At 42.7% G+C, this 18,085-nt stretch overlaps 1 long non-coding RNA gene across 1 annotated transcript in view; it reads right to left on the bottom strand.

Moving 5' to 3' along the window:
• The window catches only part of LOC135322165 (uncharacterized), a 107,305-nt gene that overhangs the window by 51,476 nt on the left and 37,744 nt on the right, over nt 1-18,085 (bottom strand). The window contains exon 2 of the long non-coding RNA XR_010382531.1: nt 2,565-2,671. This is a non-coding gene — a long non-coding RNA (uncharacterized LOC135322165). The remainder of the gene's footprint in view (nt 1-2,564; nt 2,672-18,085) is intronic.

The following is an 18,085-nucleotide window of genomic DNA, read 5'->3' as shown; positions in this document are numbered from 1 at the left end:
ATCCGAGAAGCGCTCATCTTAAGAATCCAGGGAAGGTCTCATTCTATTCACACTTAGGATTCACGCCCAAAACAAACACAGCGACGCCTGTTAACATCCAAGGCGCCCACTCGTGTGGAGGGCCTGGGAAAGCCAGAAGTTACCGTTGGCAGTTTGCATCAAGGCTGACTGCACGTAACTTGTCAGAAGACGTTGAAAGCCTTACCCAGCTCGAAGCCTTTCCGTGACCTTCTGGTCTACTGTTGTTCTCTGACCTACCACAGACCAAAACAGTCATTCTGTTTGTCAAATTCACGGCCGGCTGTTGTGCAAGAGCCCCGTTGTTACTCAGGATAGATCTTCAGAAAAGATTATGGCAAATCCCCTGGGATTGCTGGCGGTCTCTTGTTTCTGTTCAGAACCTTTCTTAGCGCTCTGTCCCACCGCTCTTTCCTTTTAAGTTTTCACACCTTTTTTTTTTTTTGAAATAAGGTGAGCTGTTCTGGATTTATAAAATTATATATGGGCTTGGTATCAAATTTTTTTTTTAACAGAGAGAGAATAATTGTGGGATTCAACCTGTTCCAGGGACTGTGTAAGATGCTATAGTGCAGGGATCTCATTTTATCATCATGATATCCTGAGAAAATGTGACATCCACAAGGGAAACTGAGGTTCAGAGAAGGTATTCAACCTGCGTAAGGTCACACAAATAGTAAACAGTGGAGACGGCATTAAAAACCTTTCAGAGCTTAATCCGAATTCCACACATTGCATTACCATATATTTATATATATAAATTTTTTTTTAAATACCTCTGGGAATTTGTTCCCTATGTGCATCTCTGAGCGAGGTTTTCCATGGCGGAGAATAGAGTCAGGGAAAAGTCGTAGTGGTCATCGAGGGAAGGAGAAAGAACTTTGTGTCTCTCCACAGGTTGAGAAGATGTATTGTTGGGCCAGAAATTAAATAATATCTATTCAGTAGAGGAAAGGGTTGTGCCAGAAATCCAGGCAAAGTGCTTGTAGACATTGCCTTCTGAGTGGGAAAAGTTAATGTTCTCTCTCTCTTAAAAATATAAAATCCATTCAAGTATAGCATTGAAGGTAAACATTTCTTTCCAGGTGCACCCAGAGACGACTGACTGCATCTCTGAAAGTGAAAAGTTCTGCTAAAATAATCAAGCCTGGGCATTCGGATAGACCCTGGGTTTCCAAAACACCCCCGTTCACAACGCAGGGGATCCCCAAGTCCTCTGCTGGAAGCACGAAGAGTCTCCCTTGAATCTTCAAGTTTGCTGCTGCCAAAGCTGAGTCCCTCCTACCCAGAAGAGGCTGTTCCCAGTTGCGATGCGTAGCGTGGATGCTCTTCTGCCAACAAGAATTGCTGAGAGATGTGTAAGCTCTAGAATCTGGAATAGCTACATATTAGTTGCATTGAATTACGCAAGACTAGGGATCGTCAAGTACCTTCTACAAAATAAGTAGTTCGTGCTTTGTTTTAGGTACCGAGGTATAATTTGAAGTCTCAGTCCTGTAAGTTCCCCTTTTGGAAATCTTAACGAGTCCACTCTTCTCCCCTTTTGAAAATCTTAACGAGTCCACTCTTCTCCTGAACCAGGTAGGGGGGAGGGTGGGGGGTGGGGGCTATTCTTTTTGCTGTTGTGAAATGCAGGCTTCCTATCTGCGCTGCAGTTGGAGGCAACCTAAGACTCATTCTTGCCCCAGCAGACAGCACTTGGCCCTAAGCAATCTGTGAATAATTAAGCAATGACTATAGCTGCAAGTTCTAAAATGTTCCACATTTTAATGCAGGTTAAGTAACATTTCTTCCACCCGTCGGAGAAGGGGAGACAAGACAAAAGAACCGTCCAGGTCTAGTGCCTCTTCTCTCAAACTGATCTGATTTTTCCTATCAGTCCTTTGATGATGACTCATGGTCACAGACCAGTGTTTAAGAACCGTCCCCCTGGCCGCCCCTAGGCCACGGGCTCAGTGAAACCTTGTCATTGCAAGACCCCCGCATCTGTAAGGAGGATGGATGGGTTGAACAAGCAGTGTGGTTTGCTGGAAGAACACAGGTACTGTACCTCGCATGCCCATCATTTGCTGGGGGACCTTGGGTGGATCCTGGCATATCCCTAAGTCTCACGTGGTACCCCTGGAACATCAGAGGACTGGCCTGGTGTCTAAGATCCCTTTACAGCTAAGGTTCTATGTATTTGTACACAGTACAGAAGAACCCGAAATAGTCCCCAAATACAGTGGAAGTGATGCAAAGAAGAACCAGCACAAGAGGGTAAAGTGTGGTGGTGGTGGTGAAGTCAGTGTCGACCAGCAGACAGACCTGGGTTCCAGCTCTGCTTCTATTACTCACAGGTTGTACAATATCAAGGTATTCAACCTCTCTAAACTTCCAGTTCTTTCTTTGTAAAAAGTATTGAATAACACAACATGCCTCGTAGGATGGAGGTGAGCATTAACTCTGATAAATATGAGACACCTGACGCAGTTCTGAGACAGAACGCTCTCTCAGCTGCTGACTTCAAATAAAAATTTAAAAAAAAATCAAAAACTGGCACATACCTGTATCTCAGGTGTTTGTGACCTCGGGCTGTTTTCTTTGGTCTGTCCATCCTCTTCTTGATTGGCTCCTTAACTCCTGCTAAGCGGCTCAGGTCTTTGTCTTTTGTCTGAAAAGCAAAGCCAGGATATTAGCTAATTGTTCAAAGTAGGGGTATCTAAGTTTTCTTACTTAGTCCACAGAATTTGGAGCATGTCTTTCCACTGGAAATTAGTAGGGGCATCTGTTTATGATGTACATGTGCTGGCCTCAAACTGGTCTCCCCCACAGCTGTACACCACCTCCCCCAGTCTATTCTCCACACTGTAGCCATGTGATCATATCTGTCCAAAGTGCAGTTTGTGTAGCTTCCCACCAATTCTATTTGTTGATAAAGCAGAGATTCCTAACACAGCCCTGCTTATTTCAGACCTTGCCGATTTCACCAGCCTCACTTTGTGTCGCTACTTTCCCTAACAATAAGCTTTATCCTGGTACCTTGACACAAGGCTTCAGCCACCTGAACTATTAGCCCCCTCCATGGATATGCTTGCTCTCCATTTGTAGCCCAGTTCAAAAGCTTTTTCCTCCAGGAAGTACTCCTTGATATACCACGATGAGGCCTTCTCAGTAAATGCATTCATAGGAAGCCTACTGTTTAACTCCCCTTTTTAAAAAAGCAATCATTACAGTTGAAATTTATGGTGTAATCCATAATTTGATGTCTATCCCCTCCTCCTCCCCATGTAAGTTCCAGGCTCTGTCTGGGACTGTCCTTTACGTTAGTGTATTCACACTGCACAATTCAGTGCCCAGCATATAGTAGGTATCCAATAATATCTAGGGAATGAATGACTGGCTGTTTGAATGAGGACATGCACGCACAAAATGAAGACGGTTCATCCTGTAGTGCAAGATGTGGAGTTGGATGCTCATAAATTATTTAAAAAGTTAGACGTTTGACAGGAACAAAATGATCCTGAGATCCTGAAAGGCTCCAGGATGTACAGTTGTTGAAATGTCACCTTTAAGACGTGGGTATTGATTTACAGTTTGCATTCCTAAGTACATAGGATTCTGTACTAGCAGGAAAAAAATCCAATTTCTGCATCTCAGTGAAGGAGAAGGCTAAGTCAGATTCAGTATCATCTGCCGGAAGGTTGTGGGGGTGTGTGTGTGTGTGTGTGTGTGTGTGTGTGCGCGCGCGCGCGCGCATGCTCATTTAAGAGTTTTACATCAACTGGCTTCTTTGGTGGTAAAAGAGAAAAGCCTTAAGACTTTCTTTTTGCCAATAAGAGATTGGTTTTTCCTGTTTCAACACTTCAGCTGAATTTCTGGAATCACGCAGCAGTACTCTTGTACCCGGCTTCCGCTCTGCATGACATTTTTATGGCTCATCCAGGTTGTGATGTGTGGTAGCAGCCTGTTAGCTTTGTTTGCTGCTGTGTAGTAGTCTATTGTATGTCTATATCACAGGTTGTTGATCTATTTCATTGTGATGAGCATCTGGGCTCTCCTCATAGCTATTTATTTATTAATGAGGTGTCTATAAATATTCTTGTACCAGTCTTGTATGTATATGCTTTCATTTCTTTTGGGTAAACATCGAAGAGGGACATTGCCGCGTCATGGGGTGGCTGTAGGTTTACTTTTATGATATTGCTGGACTGATTTTCCAAGTGATTTGCCCATTTTGCACTCCTACTAAGTCCACAGCAACACCTGGTGTTGTCAGTCTCTTTCATTTCAGCCATGCTGGTGGGTATATAAAATTATCTTGTGGTTTTAATGTGCCTTTTCCTGATGACAAATAGTGAACATTTTTTTCATGGGCTTATTGATCATGTGATATTTTTCTTTGTTAGGTTCCTGAGTCTTCTATTTTATTTTAAACAGTGTTGTTTAGCTTTTAAACATTGAGTTTCAGCATTTGTGTATATATTTCATTTTATTTTTTGTTTCGCTTTGTTTTTTGGGGGGCAGAGGTTAGGTAATTAGGTTTATTTGTTTACTTAATGGAGGTACCGGGGATTGAACCCAGGACCTTATGCGTGCTAAGCATGTGCTCTACCACTGACCTCTGCCCTCCCGCCTGTGTATATATATTTTGAATATGAGTCTTAAGTCAGATATATGTATTGCAACTATTTTCTCCATGTCCATGTCTTGCCTATTCACTTTTTAAAGCGAGCTTCCCTTTGAGGTGCAAATTACTTAATTTAGACCCATGCTTCCCTTGTAATGAGTACTTTTTGTGTTCTAAGAAACCTTTTCTCACTTAAATGTTGTGAAGATATTCCCCTAGTTTCCTTACAGAAGCTTTATAGTTTCAGCTTTTCTGTTTCGGTCTATGAACCGTCTCCAATTGATTCTTGCATATGGTGTAAGATATAAGTCAAAGTTCTTTTTCTCCCCATAGAGACAAACTTCTTTCCCCACTGAATTGCACTGGTCCTTCCTTTTGCTGAAAATTAACTGACCATTCCTGGTTATTCTGTATGTAACTATGTTCTTTAGATTATTTACATCCAGTATGTGTATGGTAAAAATATTACATAATGGGGTACTACTGCACATCTCTTCCCAACTTTGTTCGCTGATGCCAGATTGGTAGCTTGAAATCAGCCATTTACACCACGGAAATAGGCAAACACTACAACTCAAGGCTCAATGTACTGTTACTTCGATTCTCCCGACTTAAGAATGTATTGGAAACAATGTTAGTAATCAACCTTAAAATCGGGTCATGTCTGCAACTATGATATTATGACTAGCACAAAAATTTGAGAAAATGCTCTTCCAGTATTTGAAAGCTATTATTCGAGTCAGAAAGTTAGTCTCACTCATCATTAGTGAATCAGTAAAGTTCTAGCAAACATCATTTCACTGTCATCTTTTCCTTAATGGAAACAAAAGTATGAACAAACGTTCGTGGGGGAAGTACCCCGCCTTCCTGTCGCAGCTGTGGAGGGGCTACAGGTGTCAGTGAAAGTGTCCCAAGGGAGGGCTGATGCACTGCCAGCTGTGCGAAATTGACGGCTATCGCCAGATCATCCTCAAGATTTTGGTGAATTTGGAGAAAATTAAGATAAGGCCTTCAGGGGGAGGGGCTCTGATGGTCTTGAAGCAGGATGCAAACGGCCACAGGTCCCATGAGGACAGCCCAGCTGAAGATTTAGCCTGAGGAAAGCACACAGGTGGGAAGGCTGTCTTGGAAATGGTCCTCCCTCAGGGTTGGACAGAATGATGGCGGGTGAAGGCTAATGGTGGGAAACAAGGCAGGAAACGTTGGATTGGAGTAATTTTGTGAATATTCTTGAATTCCACAGAGTGGAGTTTGTACTTGCATCAGAAGGCAGTAGGGAGCCATTGAAGAGCTTTGAGTGAGGGACTCCCCGGCCAGAGTTGTATTTTCTGACAGATAACTTGGCAGCGTGGCTAAGACTGACCGGAGAAGAAAGGCTGGGGTTAGGAGAATTCAGAAGGTGATAAGCATATGGATGGAAACATGTGACATGAGCCTAAATTGAGCTGGTGGCCATCGAAACAGAAAGGCTACGAGTAATGGTGGAAGACACATATCCAGCGTTCAAGTAACAGCACTTGGGAAAACACTTATACTTTAAATTTTTCTTTTTAAATTTTATTTTAATTTATGATTAGTATTTTTTGTGGAGGTTTGAGAATGTGGGGAGGAGTCAGTGAGTTAGAGAAGTGTAAAATAAGGAAGTTGAAGGAAAGCACTCTGGAATTTTTACATTGAAACCCCTTTTTTTCTTTATTTGCAGGATTTGGGGTGACAGAGTGTTTCTCCAGGGAATACGTATACATTTTAATTAATGTACATTTTAACACTTACTTACTATTTCCTTTCTGGGGGCTTGCTGCCTAATAAAAGGAATAAAATAAAGGCTTGCTTTTTTGTTTTTTTATTAGAAATATTTAAAGAATGTACTCTGTTTGCCTTTGAGTGCATTCTGGCGAGGTGACTTTAGGCCATAAAGACTTGAGTGTGTGGGTCATGTCCTGTCCCTGAGCTTTCTGGCTTTGTCTTGTTTATTCTGAATATAGAGGAGACATTGTAGAGACCACTTAATTCTCAGGAGCCCTCTGAAACCAGCCAAGCATAATTCTTAAGAAAAAATTGATCTTTTAAAAAACGATTTCTTTTAGGAAACTATAATATATTAGAATACTTTAGAAGTTCTAGAACTTTGTTTAGAGGGAAAATTCGTGAAGAGAATATTCTCATGGACCATACACAGATCAGACACTCAGATAATTGGTGAATGGTTATTGCAGCTAAACTGGTCAAAGAGAAAGCTGTGTCTTTTCTTCTGCAAATCAGACTGCATTATTTTAACTCATCTTCAGTGATTACAAAAAATAGGACTTTATGTTGTCAAATGATTCGAACAACACACAGGTAGACATTATAATGTAGGGGACTCAGAGAGCTGTTTGTAAAGTCAGGCTACCTGGGCCTCCCTCTCTGCAATTTCTGATTCTGTGGCCTTGGGCATAGACCACCTTCCAGCTCCGTTTCCTTATGATAATACAGGAATAATAATAGAAATTAACTCATAGGGTTGGTGTGATACTTAAGTGAGAGGATACACATAAAAAGCATTTAAGAACAGTACCTGGTTATATGAGAGTTTGTAATAACTTAGTAATCATGATCATTCTCATCATGGTTGTTTTTTACAATGGCACCTTAATGAATTAGAAAATTCTAAATAGTACTTGTCACATAATAAATGCTCAATAAACTATTATCTAAGGATATAAGGTGAAAATCTTCCCTCCTCAAGCTCCAGAGGTAATCACAATAGACATCATTGTGAAGATGTGCATATGTATATGTGAATATACACAGTTATGTTTTCAAATAAAAATGGGGTCATATCATATTGTTCTGCAACTTACTGTTTTACTTACACATTAAAAATTATTTGCTATACAAATATGCCCAACTGATTTTTGACAAAGGTACAGAAGCAATTCAGTGGAGGAAGGAGAGTGTCTTCAATAAGTGGTGCTGGAGTCATTGGACATCCAGAGGCAAAAAACAAATCAATCTCGACCTCAACTTCATAGCTTATACAAAAATTAACTTCAAACAGATCACGGTTGTAAATGAAACTATAAAACTTCTAAACAATATGAGAGAATTGTTAGAATCTAGGTCTAGTCAAAGAGATCTTAGACTTGATGCCAAAAGTATGACCCACAAAAAGAAAAACTTATAAGCAGGATGCCACCAAAATTAAGACCTTTTGCTCCATGAAAGACCTCATTAAGAGGATAAAAAGGAAAACTACAGACTGAGAGAAAAGATTTTATGATATATCCAACAAAGGATTAGTATCGAAAATATATAGAGAACTCTCAACACTCAACACTGAAAAAAAAAAACAATTCAATTAAAAATAGACAAAATACATGAATAGATACATCACTGAAGAGGAGACACAGATGGCAAATAAACACAGGAAAAGATGGTCAACATCGTTAGTCATTGAGTAAGTGCAATTTAAAGCCACAATGAGATATTACCACACATCAATCAGAACGGCTAAAATGAAAAATAGTGACATCACCAAATGCTAGTGAGGATGCAGAGAAATGGACCACTCATCCATTGCTGGCGGCAATATGAAATGGTATAGCCACTCTGGAGATCAGTTTTACAACTTCTAAACAACAGAATATGCAACTGTCAAATGACCCAGCCATTACATTCTTGGACATTTCTCCCAGAAAAATAAAAATGTATGTTCACACAAAAACCTATACATGAATATTCAGAGCAACTTTATTCATAATAGCTCCAACGTGGAAGTAAGCCAGATGTCCTTCGGCAGGCGACTGGTTAAACAAACCGGAATATCCAAACCATGGAATATCACTCAGCAATAAAAAAGGAATGCACAGTTGATTCATCCAACAACTTGGATGAATCCAGATAATTATGCTAAGTGAAAAATGCCAACCCCCAAAAGTCACATACTGCATAACTCCACTTACATAGAATTCTTGAAGGGAGAAAATTATAGAAATGGAGGACAGATTCTTTGCTGCCAGGGCCCAGGCATGAGGCAGAGAAGGGAGAGCACAAAACGACAGCGCAAGTGATCCTTGTGGTCACAGAGCTGTTCTGAATCTTGGTTATGATGCTGGATGGAACCCCTTCATGTGATAAAATTGCATAGAACCGATGAATAAAACTGGGGATGTTTGAGAATTAGTGGGTTGTAGCAACCCACTGTGACATTACATTACAATTTTGCAGGATGTTCCAATTAAGGAAAACAGGGTAAGGTCTACAGGGGCTCTCTCTGCATTATGTCTTGCAACTGCCTGTGAACCTACAGTTTTCTCAAAATAAAACATTTAATTTAAAAAATTAAAATCATAAGCTCTTAGCAAAACAAAATAAAAACTAATGGTTTAACTAAGGGTTTGATCATTTTAAGGGTTTAAGTGCATTTTAATATTTGCACTTTTTTTTCTTTGATGCATTCACTAGTCAATCATGAATTGGCCAAATTCAACCTTTGATTACAAATGATTCCAATATGTTGTGCAGGGACCATGCAGCATAAAAGCAGTAGATGGAAATGGTAAGTGAGGAAACTGGGTGAGAGATCTGGAACCAGAGTTGCGCTCTTAACAAGTTCATTGACTAGGGACCTCTTTGCCCGCCCACTGGGAAGGGTAATTAAGCATGAAGGCTAAGTTGAATAGTACCTTCTTCAGGAAGGCCATGACTCTGGGTCACAGATGGCCTTCACCAGGAGAGTCAAGACTTAAGCAACTCCCATCTAGTTGGGAAATTCAAGCCCATTATGTCTTACTGGGGAAGCAGTACTGACCGTCATGGAAGAAGGAGACCTCAATTTTAGCAAACAGCTGTTTTTCCTTAACAACAGAAGGGTGAAAAGGGCTCAAGTTGGCCCTTAGCGAACTGATCCATGGAAAGATCCTTTAAGCAGATTCTCTCACTGAGCACAGGGAGGAAGACAGTCTCACTCCCCAGCCCCGCCCAGGAAATGCACAGAGACCTGTTTCCCTGGGAGCCCTCAAAGTCAAGGGACCCCGTCCTTTGCTGCCCCGGTGTTCAGGCCTGTCATTGGGCTGCCTGTCCGGGACCTGCGCTCTCCTTTTCGGAAGGCGATCCTGAGCTCCAGGCTGGGAGGCTTTGTGGTTTGTCCAGAGGGAGTCCCTGTGTCCTATTCTTAGCCGAATATCTGATACTTAACTGGGAGACTGTCTGGTCAGTTTTCCTTGGCACTGTGAAGGGGCTTAGCATTACGGTTTTTCAGAATTGCTCCCGGCCTCCGCAGCGGAGAGGACTCAGCTGCAACACTGGAGGGCTGTGCAAAGCCCCGCTCGCTGTTGACAGGCAGCTGTGATTTTCCATCAGCTGCATCTCATTACCCTGTCAGGGCTCCCTCTGTCTACCAATGAGAAACAATGTGTAATCACTGGCAACTGATTGCAAATCACTCTGCTCGGCCTGTGCAAGCCGTGGCCCACCACCACGTGGCCCGGACTGCCAAACGGTCCCAGGGCCCTGGGGCCCCTCGCTGCCTTCCTAGTGGGGCTCTGGGAGCTTGGTGTACAATGGCCGTCCTTTCTTCCTGGGGTGGAGCGGGAGAGACGGGGCTGGGTTAAAGAGGGATCCTGGCTGATCACAAACCCCATGGAATGACAGAGTCTGGTTCAGAACAGCTATTTCATGGGACTCACTTTAGAGACAGAAAAGTGGCCTTTTCCCATCAAGGAGAAATGGATGTTTCTAGGATTCTAGAATGAAAAACTGGGTGGGAGTCTGGACCACATTTCAAAAATAGAGGCAGCAGCGCATACTTAGGGTAGGACTCAGACATGGAAGTCGCTCAGATCCAATTCCCGTCCTGATTCTGATGGTTACTCCCTGCATGACATTGGGCAAGTCCCTTAAATCTCTCCTCGCCTCCGTTTTCTCACCTGTAGAATGGGAATAATAGCAGTACCAGCATTCAGAGATATTATAATGATTAAATGAGATAATACATACAAAATCCTTAAGATTCACTGAATGCCAGTTGTTGGCATTATTCATATAAGTTGATGAAGACATTCATTTCCTAATATTGTCCTCTTTTTACCTAAAGGAAAAAAAATACCTGTGGCAGAAAAGTCCCAGGTTCCAAATGTTTTCTTCTATGGAAAACTATACTCATCCTACTACAATACAGGCAGATACGGGCAGATAAATGTGGCCAAATATACGTGGAAAAAGTTTATAGATCTCAGAACACATTAGTTCAAAAGGAAATGAAGTTCATCACAGCTGCATGTTAGAATTCCTGAAGGACTTTGAAAGCTACCTATAACTTTGAAAGCCAGCCTTAGACCAATTAAGTCAGAATTTCTTGAGATGGGGCTTTGGCAGCTTTAAAAAAATTTTTTTTTAATTTTTAAATTTTATTTTTTAACAACTTTACTGTGGTATGATTCCTGTACAGTAAACTACACATAATTTCAAATGTACAATTTGATGAATTTTGATAGATGTATACACCAATGAAACCACCACCACAGTCAAGATAGCTAACATTTCTGTAACTCCTCAAGAGGTACAAAGTTTGAATTCCCAATTTATCCCTTCCCACCCCCTTTACCATAAGTTTGTACTCTGTGTGCATCTGTTTTTGTTTTGTAGATAAGTTCACTTGTGTCCTTTTTTTAAAGATTCTATATATAAGCGATATCATGCGGCACTTTTCTTTCTTTCTGTCTAACTTCACTTAGAATGACAATCTCCAGGTCCACCCATGTTGCTGCAAATGGCATTATTTTATTCTTTTTTATGGCTGAGTAGTATTCCATTGTATAAATACACCACAGCTTCTTTATCCAGTCATTTGTTGATGGGACATTTAGGTTATTTTCACGTCTTGGCTATTATAAATAGTGCTGCTGTGAACATTGGAGTGCATGTACCTTTTCGAATTATATTTTCCTCTGGATATATGACATCTTTATTTTTAATGCCCTGCCTCCCCCTCCTCCCCTCCTCCATTCCTACCAAGTGACCCTAACTTGTGGCCAGGGTCTGAACGACAGTAGCTAGGCTCTGAAAGATACCGCAGTTATAAACATGTGTCCAACTTTGTTTAAAAGTAGCACTTTCTACACTTCTCTGACAGAGCAATGAGTCTCCTCCTCTCCTTCCTCCTCCTCTTCTTTGAAGTCCATGCTGAGACCCCATTCTGGAAGCCTCTCCAGCTCTTCCCCGGTAAGGGGAGGCCAGGATGGAAGACTTCCTGACTGTAGCCTTCTCTGGGGCTAAAGATCTCCCAAGAGTTAGGACCATGAAAGAACAGACTGTAATTATCCAGATTATCCTCCGCTAGAATTCCCAGAAAAGTCAGAGTCATAGACATGCCCGGGCCTTTCTGCAGGCCTCCAGAAAGCTCGCAGGACCCCCAAGTGGGCCCGAGCCTGCGCGTGGAGAGCTGGCGGAGAGGGAGCTGGGGATGAGCCTGGTGTCTGCCTGCCAAGGCCACGGGCTCCTCACTGTCAGGAGGTGGCCACGCACCTTGGTCCCGGGAGCATGCAGCAAGGCAGTTTCCTCCTTCACCAGAAAGTGTTTTCAACGGTCAAGTTTCCACAAACGCGTGGCTCTGTGTTGAAGATTTTTATGCAATTCCATTGGTCTGTTTTCCTCTCCCTGTAACACTGCCACAATTGCTATGGATTTTTAATAAACCTCTAAACCTGGGAAGTCTCTTACTTTGTTCCATTTATTCAAAACGATCTTGTCTGTTCTCTCCTCTTTCACCTCCCATATGAAATGTCTCCTCTCAAGTTCCTTGCTGGGATTTTCACTGAAATTACTTTGAATGTCAATACAGATACCCTGGGAAGGATTGCCAGCTTGTGATTTGTTTACGACGACCATGGTCGACATCTTCACATACTAAAATTTTATTCTATGACTTAAGATTACATTTTCTGTTTTTTAATCATAGAGTTAGGTACATTTTTGTTGGATTCCCCGTGCCCCCCTCCCCAAGTATTCATTATTTAGTTGCCATCATAAATCACACTAATTTAATAATGCATTTTGCAATTACACTGCAATAAGAACACAACTGATTTGTGTCTGTTGGGCTTGAATCTAGCAGCTTTGCTGAACTCTCTTATGAGTTTCAATATTTTATATCTGAAATGCTTTTAAACATCTGAGTTTGGTAGGGGAATGCCAAAATACCAAATTTGTTACATCGAGGTGGAACGGTTATGGGTGATTTCCTTTTTGCTTCTTTATACTTTCAATACTTTCAGTTTTTGTACAAGAAGTATCATTTCCTTAATGACTGAACTGAAAGTTAAATTACAGTAGTCTTGATGTTAGCCACATTTTGATTTATACATGTACTTGTCAAGCATGTGCTGAGTGCTTCAAATACGTAATTTCAGTTTTGACAACTGAATTGCATAGAAGATATTGCTTGTCACATGTTTAAACAGGGAAACTGAGGCACAGATCACCCTTCCTAAACAGTCACCCACCTGCTGAATAGTTGAGCTGGGTTTTGTGGTACTGGTATCTTCTAGGCAAACTCAGAAGGCCAGATGCTTGTAGAAAATTTTGCTTCAGTGAACTCAGTCTACAGAGAGTTAAATGGGCTAGTTTGTCATTGACATGACTGTACATCCTTATCTCTGGGCAGAGCCACAGGGCCTCCGGAGAGACAAGCTTTAGAAAGACTCCCTGTGGGGGGCTGGGGGGGGGTGCTGGGGGGGTGTCTAGCTCCCGCGTCTGCAGTAGTGGGAAGACAGGCCTGAAAGCTAGCTACCTAGACTCCAATCTTGAAAATCAAAGGTTTATAGGATGAATGAAGCCTGGGAAGGCCAGACTTGTCTAATTTCCTCAATGAGCAATGGCTTCTTACTCAGAAAATCAAGAGTGGAGCCAGCGATTACACTATTCGGAGAAGGAAGCTTATTCCTGGAGGGTGAAGATTTGACCTTGGTCTTTGGTCTCCTTAAAGTTCAATCATCACAAATATGACTTGAAAGGTTTTAAGTAATCTAAACCTACCAATGTGTTACAAGAGGGATGAGGAAAAGAGACAGGGGATGATTTAAAGCAATTTACTGCCTTTGTAAATCTTTTTCTAGTGGATTAATGATCGTCGGCATGTTAAAATACAACTTTTGGTAATTGCATCCAAGTCACAAGGCAGGCTCTCTTAACTAGATAACGCACGTGGAAGATACCTCTGGAAGAATCTTTCACAACCCCTATCGCTTCGCTCCACATCTCACAGTTGTATCACATACACCTCCACCCATCTGTTTGCCTTGTCCCGCCCCTCCCTCCCCATCCCCAGCCCCCCAGCTCCCTACTACCCAACTCCCCGGACTGTGTTGTGACTTTTGTAGGCAGGCCCTAGGCACTTTTGCCCTTGTGGGACCCTTTCTCCCTTAAAAAAAAAAAATTATGTTTATGACTGCATTGGGGTGAAGATGAGTATAATCGCGGTAGGATCCAGAATTACATGTCCATTATCATTATCTTCATTTCTTTCTTCTGATTGTAAGAGAAACTAGAATTTAAATTAATTGAAATGAAAAGAAATGACAATTCATTTACTAAAAATACAAATTTAAAAAATTAATACTAGAAGTATTGTGAGTCCTAGACATCAGGTGTCCTGTGCCTGACGGAAGAGTTGCCCTTGAGCCTCCCTCCCTCCCTCCCTCCCTCCTTCTCTCTCTACTTCCCTGTCCCTGTCTCTTTCTCGCTTTCTATTTTTCCTCCTTTCCTGCCTAGCCTTGGCGTACTAACTCAGAAAAACAAGTTTTCAGTTTCTCCTCTGTCTTTCTTACAATCATTTCTGTTCTGTGAAGAAATAAGTAAGACATTTCCTTCATTTTCCTTAAAAAGAAAACAAACCTGAAGTCTAACAGTGAATCTAAATTTTCCCCTAGAATCTGACAGACCACCCCACCCTCGCATCATAAGTAGTCTGCATTCTCTCTGTGTTTCTCTGGTCCAGATCCATCTGGTAAGCGCCTTAGCAGTTATTCCCAACACTGGCTCAGCGTCTCAGTGCAACCAGCCTTCCTTGAGTTGAGATACTCAGAGGCTCATGGGGACACCAGGGATGGGAATCGCACGCCCTGTCTTGTCACTAGCAGAAGTTACCCCGAGACCCCAGGCACTTAAGGGAGCCGAGCAGGCACGGCGGTCTCCCTCCTGTTTCTCTGAGCAGCAGCTAGTTTCTCAGCCGTTTTCCAGCGCTCTTCGACCAGTGTCCCCGCATCCTGAAACGGCCCTTAGGACTCAAAGGGGCCTTCTTATTTGCTTTTCTAAAAGGTAACCTTCCCAGTGTAGTACTGGAGTCAGCAGAGGAATTCACAGTTACGAGCTCGGTCCAAGTGGTGGTGGGAGGCCCTGGGTCTTCTGAAGCAGGACTGAATCTTTTAGAGGCTGGCAGGGGGGCCAAGGAGGGTCGAGCTTGGCTGTTCTTGGCCATGGGCTGGTGATTTATAACCTCAGAATGTGCTCCAGTTGGAATGAAAGGACAATTTAATATTGTGTCTACAAGAGGTGCCCCCCGCCTCCAGGACGCCCCCTTCCAGTCTCATGATGAAGGGACAATGGCCCCCCGGGGTGGGGTTGCTTCTGGAGTTGGTTCATAGTCCACCTGACACTGGACACCAGGTACCCAGAGAACAGAAGCTAGAAATAAACTGTGGTCGGAGATGTCAAAGCTTCTGTCATTTACAGAACACAGCATCTCTGTAAGCTCTCCATCATTTCTCATCATGTGGAGGGAACCAGAGAAGGAAACCCAGTCATCTGTTTAGGGGCCCCTGGCTAGGACTGCCCAGCGGACTATGTGGGGGGAATCTGCACCACTCTCCTTGACTGACTCCTCTTTCTTTGGTCCTTGTAATAATAGAGACTCTTTATTGAATGATGACAGAGCCGGCCAGTGTGACAAGGCAGAGCTGTGCAGATGCTGCACTGTAGAGACGTGTGCACAGTGCTCAGAAGGAGGTATCACTGTCTTCTGTTCACTGCGAAGAAACTGAGTCTCAGAAGAGGAATGGAGACGGGGAGAGAGAGAGAGATCTAGCCATTTTTCAATCTTAAATCTGCGAGATTGCTTGATTTCTAGATGGAACATTTAAAGATGAAAAAATTCAACACATTTCCACTTCCTGAAGGCACGTGAGCAACCAGCTTCTATTTCCCTAAGTGGGAATTGCCTTTCAGAGCACTGTTTCTCCTCTACTCAGAGTGAAGTCCACTGAGCTTGCCCAAGTTCACAGAGGTCATAAGGAAGGGGGCAGGATTTGAAAATAGCCAGCTTTGTCCATTTCCAAAGCTTATGCACTTTGCCATCTGCCACCTTGTCTGCTGCAAGGTACTTTCAGAGCCTCCCGTTTTTCACCCGTGGAGTAGGCCCTGACGATCCCTTCTCTGGGCTCTTGTGCTATTGTGTATGTTAAATACACTACTATACACAATGATGCCTAATGCATCACTGGACACATGGCTGGAAAGCAATACATGCTAATTGCTTTGAAATCAAAATCTCATTTCCAAGGTGCTTTCAGATCGGTTATCTCCGGAACAGCTTCCTGGAACAGATGTGGGCTTAAAACCTGAGTATGTTTTGATTGGATATTTTAAAGAGAGATGGCCATGATGGAGAGCCTTTTGTCCAATCCTGGCCAAATCTTGTGCTCTGTGTCTCCAATTAAAAGGTTGTTGGTCCAGAAGAAATGCTGCTTTCTATAGAATATGGATCTGATTTCCTCATATGAACAGTTAAATGATGTCTGCATTATAAAAACAGCAAGGAACTGTTTCTTGCCTCCCTTAACTGAACAACTTTTGATCTTCACTAACACAGGCTTAGCTCTCTGTTCCCAACATCTGGGCAACCTCTAACCCCTGTCCTACCCAGAAATAACTCAGGAGATTCTAGGAAAAACAAACAAACAAACAAAAATAGTTGCCCAGCCCTAAGCCAAGAACTTCAGAATTGTAGTGGTTTAAATAGTTTTTGGAAACAATTATTTTTTGAGTTCTCTAGGTAATGAAGAAACACCATTCCACCAAACTAAACTTTTTCAGCTTTGCAAAACTGCCATTCCTTCTCAGGGCCTTTGCACATGCAGTTCCTGCTTCCTAGAATTCTGTTCCTTCTAGGCCCTACCTTACTAGGTCATACTCATCCATCAGGGTGAGTGAAACACTCAGTGAAACACTTCTCTCAATGAAGAAGCTTCCCCCACTGTGGTGAGCAGACCCTAGGGTGGCCTCCATGATCCCTGCCCCTGTGTTCACACCCTGTGCAATCCTCTTTTCTTGAGTGTAGACAGGACCTGTGACTTGCCTGGCCAATAGAATATATGGCAATGGTGAAGGGATTCTGAAGATATAATAAGGTCCCAAGTCTGATGATTTTGAGTTAATCAACAGAGGAAATTTTCTTACACTCTGGGGCTTGGCTTAATCAGGTGGAAGCCTTTAAGAGAGGGACTAGGCTTTCCCTGAAGGAGACTTTCCTTGTAGCCTTGATGAAACGAGTAGCCAAAGTCATGCCAGACAGGCCCTCCTGGCTGACTCTAGGACCCAAGGTAACCTCCAGCCAATATAGCAGAAGTCTAGAACTCTCAGTCATTCAACCACAGGGAAATTCATTCTGTCAATAATGTGAATGAGCTTGGAAGGGGACTGTTCCCCTTTTGAGTCTCCGGACGAGAACACGACCCAGCCAACCTCTTGATTACTGGCTTGTAAGATTCTGAGCAGAGGACCCAGCATATGACACCATGAAATAATAAATGCATGTTGCTTTAAGACCCTAAGTTTGTGGTAATTCATTATGCTGCCAAAGAAAATTAAACATCTCCTACATTCTCCCCTCACCAATGCTTTCCTGGACTCCTGACATTCTTGGCAGCACGAAGCACATTTCTGAATATTGTGTCAAATTCCGTCTCCCCGGTAGGTCGCAAGCTTGATGAGGGCAGGGTCCCTGTCTGTCTTACTTACTTCTCTGACCAGCACCTCACTGAATGCCTGACACGTACGTAGTAGGATGTCAATAAAAGTCACTGAATGCATGAAGGAATGCAGAAGCCAAGCAAGTCAGACTGTGTTCCCATTTCAGCCTTTCCGCTGAGCCCCGTCGACTTTCTCCTCCGGGTTTTCCTTCTAGTGTTTTCCCATGCACAAGAGCAGAGCTTGCCCAACTGTGGCTCCCAGGCCAAAACTAGCCTGACACCTCATGTATAAACTTTGTGTGGCCCATGAGTTAATGGTTGTTTTCACATTTTTAAATGGTTGGAAAAAAAATTTTTTTAAAGACTAGTATTTCATGACCCTGGACGACTCTATGGAATACCAAGTTTAGAGTCTACACATCAAGTCTTACTGGAGCAGAGCCATGCGCACTGGTTTACATGATGCCTATACTGGATTTCTGGCTACAATGGCAGAGTTGAGAAGGTGTGACAG

The sequence above is a fragment of the Camelus dromedarius genome, chromosome 9 (genome assembly GCF_036321535.1).
Source record: "Camelus dromedarius isolate mCamDro1 chromosome 9, mCamDro1.pat, whole genome shotgun sequence".
Lineage (NCBI taxonomy): Eukaryota > Metazoa > Chordata > Mammalia > Artiodactyla > Camelidae > Camelus > Camelus dromedarius.
Note: the sequence above shows the minus strand (reverse complement) of the source record. Positions and strands in the feature narration are given on the sequence as shown.